Source organism: Rutidosis leptorrhynchoides, chromosome 4 (genome assembly GCF_046630445.1).
Source record: "Rutidosis leptorrhynchoides isolate AG116_Rl617_1_P2 chromosome 4, CSIRO_AGI_Rlap_v1, whole genome shotgun sequence".
In the NCBI taxonomy this organism is placed as follows: domain Eukaryota; kingdom Viridiplantae; phylum Streptophyta; class Magnoliopsida; order Asterales; family Asteraceae; genus Rutidosis; species Rutidosis leptorrhynchoides.
In genome coordinates, this window is record NC_092336.1 from 416,021,133 (window position 1) to 416,038,607 (window position 17,475).

General features: G+C 32.0%; 1 non-coding gene across 1 annotated transcript; it reads right to left on the minus strand.

Annotated features, from left to right (window-relative positions):
- Nucleotides 1–15,602: 15,602 nt before the first annotated feature.
- LOC139845985 (small nucleolar RNA R71) lies at nucleotides 15,603–15,709 on the minus strand. The gene has a single exon (XR_011758734.1). It is a non-coding gene; the product is annotated as a small nucleolar RNA R71 (small nucleolar RNA).
- Between the last annotated feature and the right edge of the window lie 1,766 nt (nucleotides 15,710–17,475).

The window sequence follows — 17,475 nt, forward strand, 5'->3', positions numbered from 1 at the left end:
TAATTACACCAGGTTATCGACTACGTGTAATCCAAGGTTTTAATACTTTGTTAACAATTACACCAATTATCCTTGTATGTAATCCACCCCTGTTTTAATGATATATGAATATTAATTTACCCACTTGATCAGAATGAATAATCAATTACCCAACCCGAATAATTAATTAAGTGATCGTAAAAGATGTCGTATAAACGTCACTAAATAGGACATACATAATCATTTTAATAATTATTAGATTAACTAATTTGAAGATAGGTTCGACAGGTTCTAATGAGTTGTCGCTCAATTAGACAATAACTCTTATCTATTAATAGTCATAGTCCAATGTCCACAAGTGTCGGTCTTTTGTCCAAACCTTAATTATGGTACAAAATCTAATAACCCTGTCTTAATATTTAGTCTAACATCACGATTACTTTGGCTCAAATAAGCATAATATAACTTAGTTACGAGACATTAATTTAAAAAAGGAAGAACATAGCTTACAGTGGTGATTAATCGCGTAGCGTTACACGGACAGAGTTCCGACTTACAAAACCTTAAAACATTTCTTACAATAACCCAATTATTATTAAACTTAAATTAAACTTTAAATTATAAATATATATATATATATATATATATATATATATATATATATATATATATATATATATATATATATATATATATATATATATATATATATATATATGTTTCTTACAGAGAAGGAAAAGAAAAAGATGTGTTTTACTCGTCGAAAAATGCTGAATTTATAGGACCTGGCCAGATTCTGATGCCCATGCGATCGCATGGATTTTGTGCCTTCTGGCCATGCGATCGCATGGCCGCCTGGGACAGCTCACATATTTTTGTTTTCTTATTTGCCGACGTTTTATTATATAATATAATATATATAATTTTAAGAATTATTTATATATTATATTATATTCATGTGCATAGTTGACTTATAATTTTAGCTCCGTTGCGTCGCGCGTTAAGAGTTGACTCTGGTCCCGGTTCCAGATTTTCGAACGTCCTTGCGTACTATTTAATATCTTGTACTTTGCGTTTTGCGGTTCGTACTCTTGTAATTTTAAGACGTTTCTCATCAATAAATTGAACCACTTGGATTGTACTTTGTACTTTTTAGCTTTTTTGATTATTTGCGTCTTCAAATCGTCATTTTCTTCTTTTATCTTCGCACTTATTTATTTAAACAAATATTACATAAAAATAAAACAATTACAACTAAAAGCTTTACATATTGGAAGGATATTGTGCCTAAATATATGTTCATTTGGAGCACTATCAAATATCCCCACACTTGAACGTTGTTTGTCCTCAAGCAATACATAACTTGAAATAAAATCACACTTCACTCGAATCACTTTTTTTATTCTCACACTTTATACATCAGTGATTTTGATACAGTGGTATAAACAATGATAGTAACAATGTGGTTTATAGTCCCACATGACTATAAATATTTAGATCCTTTAAGGAAATTGGATCTTTATGAAAACATTTGATCTTTTGAAAATTCATTTTAGCTTTTACCCTAGATAAGTTTTCCGGAATAACCCTTCACCGGTGTTTGTAAATTATTTTTGTGGGTTTTATGGGTTTCAGTTTTGAAAATTTTAGCTTAAAAACTTGTGATTTTGTGTCACCCACTTGCTAACCTTGTATTGGGAAAGCAACACATCCAGTTTACTTGCTCTGTATATTATCTTTCGGTAAACTACCGTCCAGTTGTAAAGGAAAGCGTTGAACAAGCAACTGTTAAGGCAATGTCTAATGACATGCTTTTAATTATGGTCCACATCGTGTCGGATGCAATTACTATCCTTTGTAGGAGAAATAGTAAAGATCACCCTATAATTTTTCGGTCTGGCACAAGGTCCTGTCTTCGACCATGCTATGCAACCACCGTTCTTACGGTTGATACCCGATTTGGTTCAGGTGACCTAATGAATTCTAGGTGAATTCTTAGGATTTTACGTTCAATGGTAATGAACGCATTGAAAATAGGTTTTCAGAAAACAAATCGGTTTTAATTTTGATCAAAATATTTTCTCGTTCAAGCTCGAGTTTAGATATCATCGAATTCCATGAGTTTGTAATTCTCAATCTTTAAGGTCAATCTCAAGGATTGAGTAATATCAGTCTTAAAAGCTAATTTTTAATCTTTAAGGAGGTTATCCTTTCTGGGGGTCTGATTCAATAGTCTTATCAAGCTAATTTGCACGGCGCCCTCCCCATTTTACGAGACAGATCCTCTCATGGTTAGGATAAGTCTGACCACTTGGCGACCCTGTTTGATGCTGAGGTCCGTGGATTTTCTGTTGATTTTAGAGATGACTTTTCTAGATTTTTCGTCAACCTACAGCTGGTCTGGACGATAACTTCCTGACCTAAATCAAGAAGCTCGTGTCTTTTTCGGAAGACTTTACTTCCTTTTAATGATGGAATTGATTCATCGTGTAGATCCATCTTTCTTTCAAATATATTACAGTAAATCTGGTAAAACTGATTAGTTTAGTCCAAAGCAAAATTACCTGTAATAATTTTGTACAAACATATGTGATATGTGTTTTAAAGAACTTGGTAAATTCTTCCCACACTTAGCTTTTATTTATTTTTTCTTTGCCTTTTTATTCTCTTCTATTCTATTTTAAATTAATTCTAGTGTTTTGAGTTGTTTCTCCATTTATGTTCTCTCTGAGGTAACAATAATTTCAGTATTATCACCTAGTTTTATCGTTCATAAATATGTATAAACATGATTTTGAATTCATTTAGTTGAAAATTTTTCAAATTTTCACAAAATTTGGCAATTAAACTAAGTGTAAACCTGAGAGAATTTATAACCCTTCCCCAGACTTGAGATCATGCAATGCCCTCATTTGCATGAAATCACACTATAATTATAAATTCATGAGGGTGATTAGTGTAGAAAAGTGATTAAAAATACCCAGTTTGTAATTACTAAGGTCGTCGAATGATAGATGGCGCGCCTCATCGTTCATTCCTTTTATTGTAATTTCACATATGTTATGCTTCTTATCGTCAAAATTAGTAGCTTTTGCTGAACTTAATCTTTAAAAGTGCGATGTTTTACCTATTTTGTACATAAGATAAACTACAAACATATATATATATAATATATATATATATATTTTTTATATAAAACCTTTATTTATTAAAACAATTTAAATGAATAATTTTTTAAAATTTTGTTTCCTTTTACTTTAGGTAGTTTCTGTATGTTTACCTAGTCCGTCCCTCGACAAAATTTAAAATTTGTCGTTTTTAAAGCGATTGTTTTAAAAGCAAAGATTTTTGGATTTTTTAATTTTTTTGGTATACTTTAGATCAATAAAATTAAAAATAATGATAACAAAAATTTTCGCCCCGCCCTCGAGTAAAGCAATTTCGGTTTCATGACCTAGTCTTCAACTTACGATGAATTTTAGAAATCATATTTTAAACTTAATGAAATAAAGTAATTTTTTGTTTTTAAATTCACACAAAACTTAAATTTAAAAAGCATATTAATTTCATACAAAACCTGCAAAACAAAAATTCAGAATGGGGGAAGAAAACTAGTTCTTTAGTGTCTGCTAGTGGAAAAGACCAACCGGATTCCATTCTCGGAACTACACGAGAACAGAACAACTAACTCTAGACAGTATTTTCTTTTTAGAACATTTGAATCTCCCCACACTTAGGTAACTGTGGTGTCGAAATTGTGATTAACTTCATTGTCAATTTCTCTTGGACCATAATCAACTTGTATTTCTGTGACTTTTGCTTTTAGCCATTGGTCGGATTCCTGTGTAATTTCCACAAATTCAACTAGTTTTGCCTTTTCTTTAGGCGATAGATTGGATACTAACCGGTTACATAACTTAAAGTTCCCCTTGGTTCTAGCATCGCGAATCCGTTTAATAAGTTTCTTCATTGAACTATTAATAACAGAGTCATTTAATTTCGTATCAACAACGGGGTTCTTTGTTATTAGGTCATCATTAGGTGTTACTTCATCTTCCCCACACTTAGGCGTTTTATTATTGTTAAGCACTACCGTTGGAGTTGGTAAAACAACATGGTTCTTACCAATCGTTTTTGTTGGTTCAACGGTTTTGGTTGGTGGAGATTTAGACTTTTGACTCACAAAGGTGATCGATTTTTCACCATCACTAAGTGTCATTCTACCTTCTCTTACATCAAATAACGCCCCGGTGGACGCTAAGAATGGTCGACCTAAAATTAGAGGAATGTTTGGGTCCTCTTCTATGTCAGTGACAATAAATTCGACTAGAAAGGTTAAATTACCTACTTGAACGGGTAGGTTGTCAGCAATTCCAACTGGGTGCTTAATGGTTTGATCAAAGAGTCTAACACTCATTTTCGTTGGACTTAACTCACCTACTCCTAATCTCTTATATAATGAAAGGGGCATAACACTCACACTCGCACCTAAATCTGCTAGTGTATCATACATGACACAATCACTAAGTAGACAAGGAACAATAAATTCACCCGGATCACCCAACCTGGGTGGAGGTTTTGGTGGAACTGTCTTCACCGGGTTTATCTTTACGGTTTTTATTTCTTGCACTTTCTTATTCTTCTTCTTCTTTCCAGAGGTATCACAAACTTTATTACCTATTACTTGCTCATACTCAACTCTTTTTCTTGGAAACGGGATGGGTGGTCTGTATGGTGCCACCACTGGCTTTACATACTCGGGTGGTGGTGGTGTTGTAACTTCTTCATTGTTACTCACATCTAAAACCTTCCCATCTTCTGATGCTAGTTTTTCAGAATTCGTTGAAACCATATTAACATTCTCATTTCGAGGATTTACTTCAGTATTACTCGATAGCTTTCCTTGTTCCCTCTCACTCATCATGCTAGCAAGAGTACCTACGTGTTTTTCTAGATTCAAAATGGAAGCTTGTTGAGTTCTTAATGACTGATCAAACCTCTCATTTGTTTGGGTTTGAGATGTAATAAATTGTGTTTGAGATTCCATTAGCTTTGCTATCATTTCTTCCAGATTTGGCTTTTTCTCTTCGGTTTGTTGTGGTAGTTTATACAAGCTAGGTTTTTGTTGATTGAAAGTGTTGTTTTGAGTTGGTTGGTTATTCAGACCTTGTTGGTTTTACGAGTTATTATTGGGTCCATTTGGATTGTAAAGAATGTTTTGATTTCGATTAAAGTTTGGCCTTGGCGGTTGATAATTATTTTGATAATTATTTCCCGGCCTTTGGTTCATGTAGGAAACATTCTCACGTTGTTCCATCGTTTGCTCAATGTGACAATCTTTCGTTAAGTGTGATCCACCGCATTGCTCACAACTGATTTGTATTGCGTGAATATCTTTATTCATCTTTTCCATTCGTCTCTCGAAAGCATCTATTTTTGCGGAAACGGAATCAAAGTCATAGCTAGAATCGACTCTAGCCGCTTTAGATGATCGAAAAATATCTTTTTCTTGATGCCACTCATGTGAGTGGGATGCCGTGTTATCAATGATTTTGTTAGCTTCGGTTGTGATTTTCTTCATAATGGAACCACCAGCTGTTATGTCGATGTCTTTTCGTGTAGCAATGTCGCATCCTTGGTAGAATATTTGTACTATTTGATAAGTATCTAAACCATGTTGAGGACATCCTCTTAACAACTTTCCAAATCTTGTCCACGCCTCATATAGAGTTTCATTTGGCTTTTGTGTGAACGTAACTATTTCTCCTTGAAGTCTCACGGCTTTAGATGCCGGAAAGAATTGTTTAAGAAAATTTTCAACTAAGACATCCCATGTATCAATCGCCCCTTCAGGTAATGATTCTAACCAATCTTTGGCTTCTCCCTTTAAAGTCCAGGGAAATAACATGAGATAGATCTGTTCATCCTCAACTTCTCTGATTTTAAATAGAGTACAGATCCTATTAAAGGTTCGAAGATGTTCGTTTGGATCTTCTTTTGGTGTACCACTATTTTGGCATTGATTAGTTACCATGTGTAGGATTTGTCCTTTGATTTCATAATCTGGCGCATTAATGTCTGGCTTAATAATGGCGTGACCTTGGCCCGTGCGTGTGGCTCTCATTCGGTCTTCCATACTCAGAGGTTCCGTTACTTCCATAATTGAATTTGTTGAATCTGAATCACTAAGAGATTCTGATTTAATGGTGTCTTCCTCGACAATCTCTGGATGAGTAATTTGTGGTTCAGGAGGAATGATTAGTGGTTCAGGATCTCTGAATTGTCCCTGAATATCCTCCGGGTTCTCAATTGTGAGGTCGGGTTCAAAAAATGGATTATCAGAAATTTTAATAGGAGTACTTGGTCAAATGGATGATGATTCTAAAGAAAAATCAACGGTGACAATATTGGCTAGATGTCTTGATCGAGTTACAGGTGGTGAACGTATGAAAGGTGGTGAACGTTTTGCTCGGTGCATTCACTGAATATCCTATTAGTTATAAAAGATAAAAATTATATAAGTTATCAAATTAATAGACTTTTCTGATTTTGCCCACGTTCCGAATAGCCAATAGATGCAGCAGGTAGCCAGGACCCTTTAAATCGGAAGCCCACAACTCACCACTAACAAATTCAACTATTACTACGAACCAGAAAATTTTGGATGTCCTAAAAACTAGAGCGTCGAGAATTGAGAAAGAAAAAGAGCGCGTCGAAAAATGTCGAAAAATAAAAATAAAAAAGAAAAACGTCGAAACTTAAAAGTCTAAAAACTAAATCTAAAAAGTTGCGCCTAAAGGTATTAAAGCTTAAAAGGAAATCTATATCCAAAATGGCAATAACTTAAAAGGCACTAAAATATATAAACGGCCTCGCAAAATTCTAAAGCGCCTAAATCTTAATCTAAAGAAAAAGCACTTAAGGGATTTTACGGCAAAGTCTTAAACTCTAGAAATAAAAATTAACTACGGCAAAATACTAAGTTTAAAAATAGTTACGAACGATAAATATACAAATTACGAAATAAACGATTAAAATATACAATTTATAAAAAGATATAAAAAAATAATAAAATTACATATTTTTATAAAAATATTATTTTTATATTATTATTTTATAAAAGTATTAATTTATATATTAATAAAACTAATTATAACTTAAAAATACAAAATGAATAAAACTAAAACTAATTAATATAATAATTAACCCTAATTAGGGTTTAATAATAATAATAATAAATAAATTAAACCCTAAACCGTACCAGCTCTGGGATCAGACCTGTCAGACAGGCTCATGTGATTGCATGAGTCTTCTGTTATGAGGCCATGCGGTCGCATGGACTGTGGATCCAGGCCATAAGTTGGGCTGCTACAGTGTTCGGCCCAGTTCGTTTTAATTATATATATATATATATATATATATATATATATATATATATATATATATATATATATATATATATATATTTCAGATTTTAATTTTTACAAAATAATAAAAACAAACTTATATTAAAAAAAAACTAAAAATAAAATAAAAATACTTTTTAATTTTATATATTTTAAACGAAATCTTAAAAATATTTATATTTTTATATTTTTTTTTATTATTTTTAACACTTATTATAAATACAAAATATTTTTATGAAATAAGAAATAATATATTTTTACAAAAATATAGATTTACTAAAATATAGCGTAAAAATATAGCGTTTCGCCGAGTCCCCGGCAGAGGCGCCAAAAACTTGATGTGCGTAGAGGTGTATACGAAATAGTTATATTTTTATTGCGAAATACTATTAAATACGATATAATTTTACACAAGTTATTTTTTATTTATTTATGGGATATATCTAAACCTTGCTACAACACTATAGGCAGTGTACCTAATCGTAGAGTAGTGTAGTTTTTAGTAAGTCCGGTTTGTTCCACAGGGAGCTAGCTGAGTTTAACGCTATATTTTAACAACTTATATTTATATAAAATATATATAATTATATATAGTAATATTATTATAAAAGAGGGTTTTTACCGTTTAATGACTGGTTTGTCGATTTTATATTTTAAGCGTAAAGATAAATGACGATAATATAAATGACATAATTTAAATTGCGATAAAGTAAATTGTAGTAATTAAAATGACAGTAAATAAAGGTACGATGAAATATGAAATAGAAGTATTATGCTTATTTAAACTTCCGTAATCATAATGTTTGACGTTTTGATTTTAATTAATTGTTACCCGGGTTAATTGTCCTTTGTCCTGGTTTATTTGATACCTATCTGGTTTTTGTCCATAATAGTCCATCGGTCATAATTATAAAATGCTCGTCAAATTAACTTTATTCCCGAAGTCAAATATTCCAACTAATTAGGGATTCGAACTGTAACAAGGTTTTAAAACTTTGTTAATAATTACACCAGGTTATCGACTGCGTGTCATCCAAGGTTTTAATACTTTGTTAACAATTACACCAATTATCCTTGTATGTAATCCACCCCTGTTTTAATGATATATGAATATTAATTTACCCACTTGATCAGAATGAATAATCAATTACCCAACCCGAATAATTAATTAAATGATTGTAAAAGATGTCGTATAAACGTCACTAAATAGGACATACATAATCATTTTAATAATTATTAGATTAACTAATTTGAAGATAGGTTCGACAGGTTCCAATGAGTTGTCGCTCAATTAGACAATACCCCTTATCTATTAATAGTCATAGTCCAATGTCCACAAGTGTCGGTCTTTTGTCCAAACCTTAATTATGGTACAAAATCTAATAACCCCGTCTTAATATTTAGTCTAACATCACGATTACTTTGGCTCAAATAAGCATAATAATAACTTAGTTACGAGACATTAATTTAAAAAGGAAGAACATAGCTTACAGTGGTGATTAATCGCGTAGCGTTACACGGACAGAGTTCCGACTTACAAAACCTTAAAACATTTCTTACAATAACCCAATTATTATTAAACTTAAATTAAACTTTAAATTATTTATATATATATATATATATATATATATATATATATATATATATATATATATATATATATATATATATATATATATATATATATATATATATATATATATATGTTTCTTACAGAGAAGGAAAAGAAAAAGATGTGTTTTACTCGTCGAAAAATGCTGAATTTATAGGACCTGGCCAGATTCTAATGCCCATGCAATCGCATGGATTTTGTGCCTTCTGGCCATGTGATCGCATGGCCGCCTGGGACAGCTCACATATTTTTGTTTTCTTATTTGCCGACGTTTTATTATATAATATAATATATATAATTTTAAGAATTATTTATATATTATATTATATTATATTCATGTGCATAGTTGACTTGTAATTTTAGCTCCGTTGCATCGCGCATTGAGAGTTGACTCTGGTCCCGGTTCCGGATTTTCGAACGTCCTTGCGTACTATTTAATATCTTGTACTTTGCGTTTCGCGGTTCGTACTCTTGTAATTTTGAGATGTTTCTCATCAATAAATTGAACCACTTGGATTGTACTTTGTACTTTTTAGCTATTTTGGTCATTTGCGTCTTCAAATCGTCATTTTCTTCTTTTGTCTTCGCACTTATTTATTTAAACGAATATTACATAAAAATAGAACAATTACAACTAAAAGCTTTACATATTGGAAGGATATCGTGCCTAAATATATGTTCATTTGAAGCACTATCAATTATAAAACCTAACATAATCAAATTATTATGAATATATAAACACATATAGCGTTGTAACAAAACTATATACAGTTATAGCTTTATAATTAAAATATAAGTACTAAACTAAGTAAATAACAAAATGTGTCATTTTATTAAACTATAAAGATAATTGGGAAAGATGTAAAATTAATTAAACTTGTAGGACCAAAATGATAAATTAATGATAATTATCAATTAGTAAAATATATATATATATATATATATATATATATATATATATATATATAAAGAAATACAAATGCCGATTTAAAAAAAAATTATATATATATATATATATATATATATATAATAAAAATCGGTTGTAATAAAAAAAAAAGAGAGAACTTGATCATGAAGTAAAAAAATCCATAATTCCTATCCTAATCAAATTCCTAATCCTAATCTTAAACTTGAACTAATTATACACCAACTCAAACACTTGGTCAAGATCTTTCTTGAGGAAGTTTGATTTGGATTCAAACTCTAATTCCTTGGCTCTTGTTATATCATACACAATTGCATTCCAAAAAAAAAATCACATACGATCACTCTTTTGCTCTAAAATATACGGCAGTTTTCACCTCTTCAAATATCCCCCTCGTCGACTACCAATCCCACCATTTAAACAGCCATATCTTCATTTGCTTTGTGCAGCCCACACAACACCTGCAGTTGACAGAATTCATCACCATCATCATCCCTTTATTCGACTTCAATCTCCATTGCAAAACAGCCCCATCTTCGCCTATTTTTGCAGCTCATCAACACCACCACAGACGCCACCAACACCTGCTTTTTCCTGATGTAGTTCGACACCTAAAAAGCCCTCAAAGTGCTCCTGTTTCTGCTGTATTTTTCGACCAGCAAAACAACCCTTTTCCTTGTTATTTTTGCTGCTGCATTCGTCCACTGTAAACCGCCACTCAACTGCCTTTTTCCCTCTGTTTTTCTACTTTAATTCATGACTCAAAACAGACCCAAACAGCATGCACATTGGTCCCATTGTTGCTGCGTTTTTTGCTGATTTGCGTGACAAAACAGACCCAAAAACCCATTCGTTTGGGTCGTGTTTGCTGCTGGATTTCTGTCTCTATTTCGGTCCATATTTATCACCCCTTCTTGGTCTAAATCTCATAAGGTATACGTAAATCCTAAAGCTAATAATACTTATAAATTGTGTTTTAGTTATTATGTTTAATTATGATTATGAGCTTGAAGTATGAGAAAAAAAAACTATGAAGTAGTTAGATAGATAATGATTATGAATATGGTTAAAAGATTTAGAATTATGATATTGATCATGATGTTAGTGATTATAGATGAAGTAGTATGATTATAGAGTGATCATGAAACTAGATAATAATAGTTAAAAGTATTATGAATATTAATGAGATAATAATGATTAAAAGTTATGGATTAATGATTATGAACTTGAAGTGGTAAATAAGTAGGTTATGAGTTGATCTAGATAAGTAAAGGTGATGATATTGAAGTTAAAGGATTAAGTTATAAGTAGGTTATGGAATTAGTTTAAGATTATGATTTTATGTTAATGATAAACTAGTTTAATAAGTTAAAGAGAATAAATAGGTTATGATTATGATTAAAGGGTTGATTAGTAATATATGAAAGAAGGTTAGTAAGTAATAATAATGATACACATGCATGCATGCATGCATGCATACGTATGTATGTACATGTATACATTGTAGATATATGTGTGTGTGTGTATATGTGAATATATACATAGGTGTATATGTATATGTATATATGTATGTATATGTACGTGTGTATGTATGTATGAGTGTGTATATGTATTAGGTAAATATTATAAGAAATTACAAAGATGATAAGTAGTTATATGTATATATATGTATCACCTTTACACTAATATATATGTAACACATACATAAAAGATATACATACATAGTATGGCTATAAATATATACATAATATAATAATAAAGATTATATGTATATGTAACATGTAGGTATGGATATATATATAACACTTGTATTAATGAGACTACTTAATACTTGATTAATTAAAGAATAATACTACTATTATTATTATAACTCATACACTTATCTATATAGTAACACTTAAGTACACTAAGTATATTATCACTTATATAAATAAAACTTTTCTCTAAAACGATCACTGTTAATATAGTTTGCTATATTAATAAACAAACATTACGTCTATTAGACATTAACTAATCGAACATAATATCTCTAGGTTGAGATCTCCGTGTTCAACACTCCGATCATATAACTTGTGTGGAATATCTGTCTACTATTAAGGTGAACTTCATAGCCCTTTTTTTTTTACTATTTCTAACTGTTTTATAACTTTGGGGTGAGACACATGCTTACTTTCAAACTGTTTTACGCTTAGACATAAGTACCTGAAAACTGTTTAACTGTGCTGACATGCTTTGATTCATGCTAAATCCCTACCATGATATCGTTAATTACTGGAATTTTGGTAAGCTTAGTTATTGTGAATAGCGCTATTGAAAGTGACGTCTCTAACCATTTGACCGTTGGTCTTTGGTTACATAATAATGATTAAATGACACTGACAGTTCAAGGTGTCCAGGGGTAACTTTGTTTATGTCTCGATATCATAACTTCAACATTTACTTTTGATAACTAAATCTTGTGGTCTAGAACTATATATATTAAACCTATGTTGTTCACTCAACCATTTTTGGTTGATACTTTAAGCATGTTTTGTCTCAGGTGAAGATTGCTAAAGATTATTTGCTATTTGGACTTTGCTGCTTTTGGAGTCCGCATTTATACATTCATAATATTGCATTAAAATATTTATTGTGATGACATAATACTTTCGCTGCTTTAATACACTGGTTATCAATTAAAACGTCTCATATAGAGTTGTTCTCGTTTATACATACTTGTGTTGTGATATTGTGAAGTCATATTTCCCCGGCCCTATTTGGGGGTATGACAAAGATGATGAAGAACACTTAGAACAAAGGAAGAACACTTGAGAGAGAGTAATTTGATTCAAGAAAATTTAAATGAAAATGTGTTTGTGAGTACCTAAGTTCACGTGAATTAGAATGGCATTATAGTCTCCATTAGTTTGTAATTTTATGAGATATTTCATGCTAGATGTTAAATGATGGTTCCCACATGGTTAGGTGACTCACATGGGCTGCTAAGAGCTGATCATTAGAGTGTATATACCAATAGTAAATACATTTAGAAGCTAGGCAATGTACGAGTACGAATACGGGTGCATACGAGTAGAATTATTGAAGAAAATGAACGAGGATGTAATTGTGATATTACTCCAATTAGTCATATCGTTAGTCGTAATATCACGTCCTATTGTTGTTTATTTCATATGTAAACATGGTAAATCCGTTTGTAATTCATAGTATTGTAATATAGTCAAGAATCATTGTAAACTTGAAGAAATATGAAGATTATGTTTGATAACAGCTCAGAGATCGAAAACGAGACCAGAGAGCCAAAGACAGGAGAGTGCGCTCAGCGCACCACAAAGAGTGCGCTCAGCGCACATTGCATAATTTTGATCAGAGAATTTCTTGGCCAAAACCAAAGTGCGCCAAGCGCACTTTTTGATGGTGCGCGCCGCGCACAGTGGTGCGCTCAGCGCACCCATACACGCACTTTTGACAGAAAAGCAGATTTGAACGTGCGTAGTCGAGCTGTAAAGTATAAAGTGAAGTAGGTGAGAGTACGCTCAGCGCACCCTTACTGTGCGTGCCGTTCACAGTGCTTTTCACCAACTTTTTAGCTTATCTAATTCCATTTCCAGTTTCATTTGAGGAGTACCAGTTTCCTTTCTGCTCAGGGACGAAAAACATACGATTCAAAGCAGTTCTAGGGCATATCAAAGTGCATCTAAGCATTCAAATCATTGAAGAATCCAAGATCATTCAAGAGCTTCATCCAAGATTACTCCTAAAAGGTTAATCTTGTATTTAAAATGAATTCTATCTTTGTTACTGTTATGTTTAAGTTTTCAAGCATGATTGTTGGCTAGTCCATTTTATGTTCATCTAGATAAATAACCGAGATGTTGAATGTTTACTATTGATTGATTGTAATTATGCACGATAGTTTGATGTTTGAATACAAGAACCGTTCTTGTTAAGTTTAATCCTTTCGATTCAACTAGTTGATATGTTCATTTGATTAAGAAACATCATCTTGTTAAGTTAATGTATTGATTTACACCTAGTGACATGTGTTTATCTGTCTTTTACCAAAAGGGATAAGTTGAGTTCAAATGGTTAATTTACATAAGAATGTAAGAACGACTCTTGTAGATACGTTGGGATAGCTTAATTAGTATGTGTAATTGTCTAGGAGAATGACCAATTCCTTAGAATCTATTATGCACACTTTCAACTACCTAGTTACATCGATTAACATGTGTTAGTGATTTGCCTTATCTAGTGACGTTTATAGGGATCTTATTATAACACTTAGTTAATTGTTTTGGTTGGGTGAATTGTGCATTTTACCGGACCAAGGGAATGAACTAAGTTAAATCTTTAGTTGATATAGGAGTGGATCATGTACAACACACCATTGACTTGATCATTCTTCAAGTCTTCAAACTAGTTGAATTAGTTGATTACAAATAGGTGGTCTTATATGTCAAGAACATCACTTGCGTCGTGTAATCACGTTTGAGTGTTTGCGCAAGACTATTCTTGGTGAACCAATTAATTAGTTCTCGTGCATAACCAATCAATCCGATCTTAATCCTAAATAACATTCAACATTAAGGGTAAAAAGTCTAGATGAGCATATTTTTTTAATTTGAATTCAAAACTATATTTCTGTTTTCATAAACTAAAAATACCAAAAATATTGTCTTTTTAATCTCATTCATCACTTGATTCGCCTATCGTAAAAGGGCAAACCAAAATATATCTTGTACTTGTAATTTTCTTAGATAATCACAATTTAGTCAATAATCCTAATTTGATTTAGATACTGTCCTTGGAACGATACACGGATTTTACCATTTATTATACTACTACACGATCGGGTACACTGCCTGTTAGTGTGTAGCAAACTCTAATCGGTATTTTTCCATACTATTTCATACGATAATTCATATACCACGTTTTGCACATCAAGTTTTTGGCGCCACTGCCGGGGACAGTTTTGTGTCAAAATAGAATTATTAACTAATTTGTGATTAAGTAGTTTCTTAATTATTTTTAAATTATTAATAGTCTTTGAATTTTAAACTTATAGAATCGGTACATGTAATAGTTTTTGTTAGTTGTGTGATTAGCAGATTTTAGGTTGCATATGCCACATACCCGAAGTTCAGATTCTCCATTACTTACACCGCTTACAAAACCTGATAGAAAGCTTGGTAGGATCCCAAAAGAAGTACTTGAACTTTTTGAATCTTCATCAAAGCAGGAAACTTTTGATTCAGAATCAAGTACAACCAAGCCGAGATATTCTGAATTTGGTGAGCCCGTTCCTCCTCCAAAATTTGAAATGGAAGGAGATGCAAGACCGGTGGTACCAAGATAATCAATGGCAGCCAAGATGAAGGCAACCCGAACTGGACAAGGTAGTGCTATTACCCCGCCCACTGGTGAGGTAAATTTTGAAATAAAAGGACCTATTCTCTAAATGATTAATAACAGGTGTCAATTTGGTGGTGGTCCGAATGAAGATACAAACGAACATATTCGTCTTTTTCAAGAGATATGTCTTCTTTTCAAACTTAAACCAGACACTGACCATGGGGAAGTACGAAGTTGGTTAGATTCATTGGCCGAGGCTACGATAGAAACTTGGGATGGTATGTTGGAAAAATTTCTTAAGAAATATTTTCCAGCTTCTAAGTCCGCGAGACTCCAACATGAAATTACCCAATTCTGTCAAAAGCCGATGGAAACCTTGTATGAAGCATGGAATCGATTTTCCAAAATGTTAAGAGGTTGTCCAAACCATGGTTTGGATACCTTCCAAAAAGTCCAAATCTTTTACAAGGGTTGTGATGTTGCAACCCAAATTTCCATTGATCAAGCGTCCAGAGGTTCACTCATGGACAAAACCGAGCAAGAGGCTTATGAGATAATCAAGAAGCTAGCCGAATATTCTCATGAGTGGCATCAAGAACGACAAATTACTCGTAATGCTCAAGTCCAAACCGCCGGTGCTTATGATGACCTTAGTTCCCTAAGTGTAAAAATAGACGGTGTTGCTCGAAACATGGACAAAATCACCAAGGAAATTCATAGTATGAAAGTAGGTTGTGAATATTGTGGTGGTCTCCATTTAGGAAAAGATTGTGATGCCGGTCTAACAATGGCTCAAAAAGAAGAAGTGGCTTTCATAAGCCAAAGAAATAATAATCAATTTCAAGGAAGAGCCCAGTTTAACCGAAATTTTAACAACCCATACAATCCTTGATGAAGTGCGAGGTGTATATAAAATAGCTTATATTTTACTAGGAAATACTATTAAATACGATACAATTTTACACAAGATATTTATTTATTTATAGAATGGATATACTTAAACCTTGCTACAACACTTATAGGCAGTGTACCTAATCGTACAGTAGTGTAGTTTTTAGTAAGTCCGGTTCGTTCCACAGGGAAATCTTTAAACAAAGCTCAACGCTATATTAGTTTACTTTTATAAAAATACAAATATATATATAAGTAATATTATTATTATAAAGGGGGGTTTTTACCGTTTAATGACCGGTTTGTCGATTTTAAGACTTTAGTCGCAGTTAAAACCTAATGTAAAATATAAAATAAATACAAGACTTTAAATTAAAGCGTAAAGTAAATAACGATAATGAAATTGCGAATAATAAAAATGCGATAAAATTAAATTGCGATAATTAAAAAGTACGATAATTAAAAGTGCGATAAAATAAAATAAATAAAAATGCGATAATTAGAAGTGCAATTAAATATAAAATAAAGGAAATTAAATATGAAATAAAAGAATTATGCTTATTTAAACTTCCGTAATCATGATGTTTGACGTGTTGATTTTAGTTTTATGCCCTTGGGTTAATTGTCCTTTGTCCTGGATTATTCAATATGTCCGTCTGGTTTTTGTCCATAACAGTCCATCAGTCATAAATATAAATTGCAAGTGTCCTTGTCAAATTATTATTATACCCGAAGATAAATATTCCAACTAATTGGGGATTCGAATTGTAACAAGGTTTTAATACTTTGTTTAATGAATACACCAGGTTATCGACTGCGTGTAAACCAAAGTTTTACTACTTTGTTAACAATTACACCAATTACCCTTGAATGTAATTTCACCCCTGTTTTAATTATTCTAGTGGCTATTAATCCATTCCCGTGTCCGGTTAAATGAACGATTATTCGTACATATAAATACCCCGCCCATCGTGTCCGATCGAGTGTATATGGTAATTTATAGGGACGCCCAATTGTAAATCTTTATATTAACATTAACAAACTTTCATTTAGTTAAACAAATATAAAGCCCATTAATAGCCCATAGTCTAGTTTCCACAAGTGTCGTTCTTTTGTCCAAACCCCAATTATGGTACAAAGCCCAATTACCCAATTTTAGTAATTAGCCCAACATCATGATTACTTTGTTTTAAATAAGCATAATAATAACTTAGCTACGAGACATTAATATAAAAAGGTTGAACATAACTTACAATGATTAAAAATAGCGTAGCGTTACACGGGCAGAATTTCGACTTACACCCTTACAA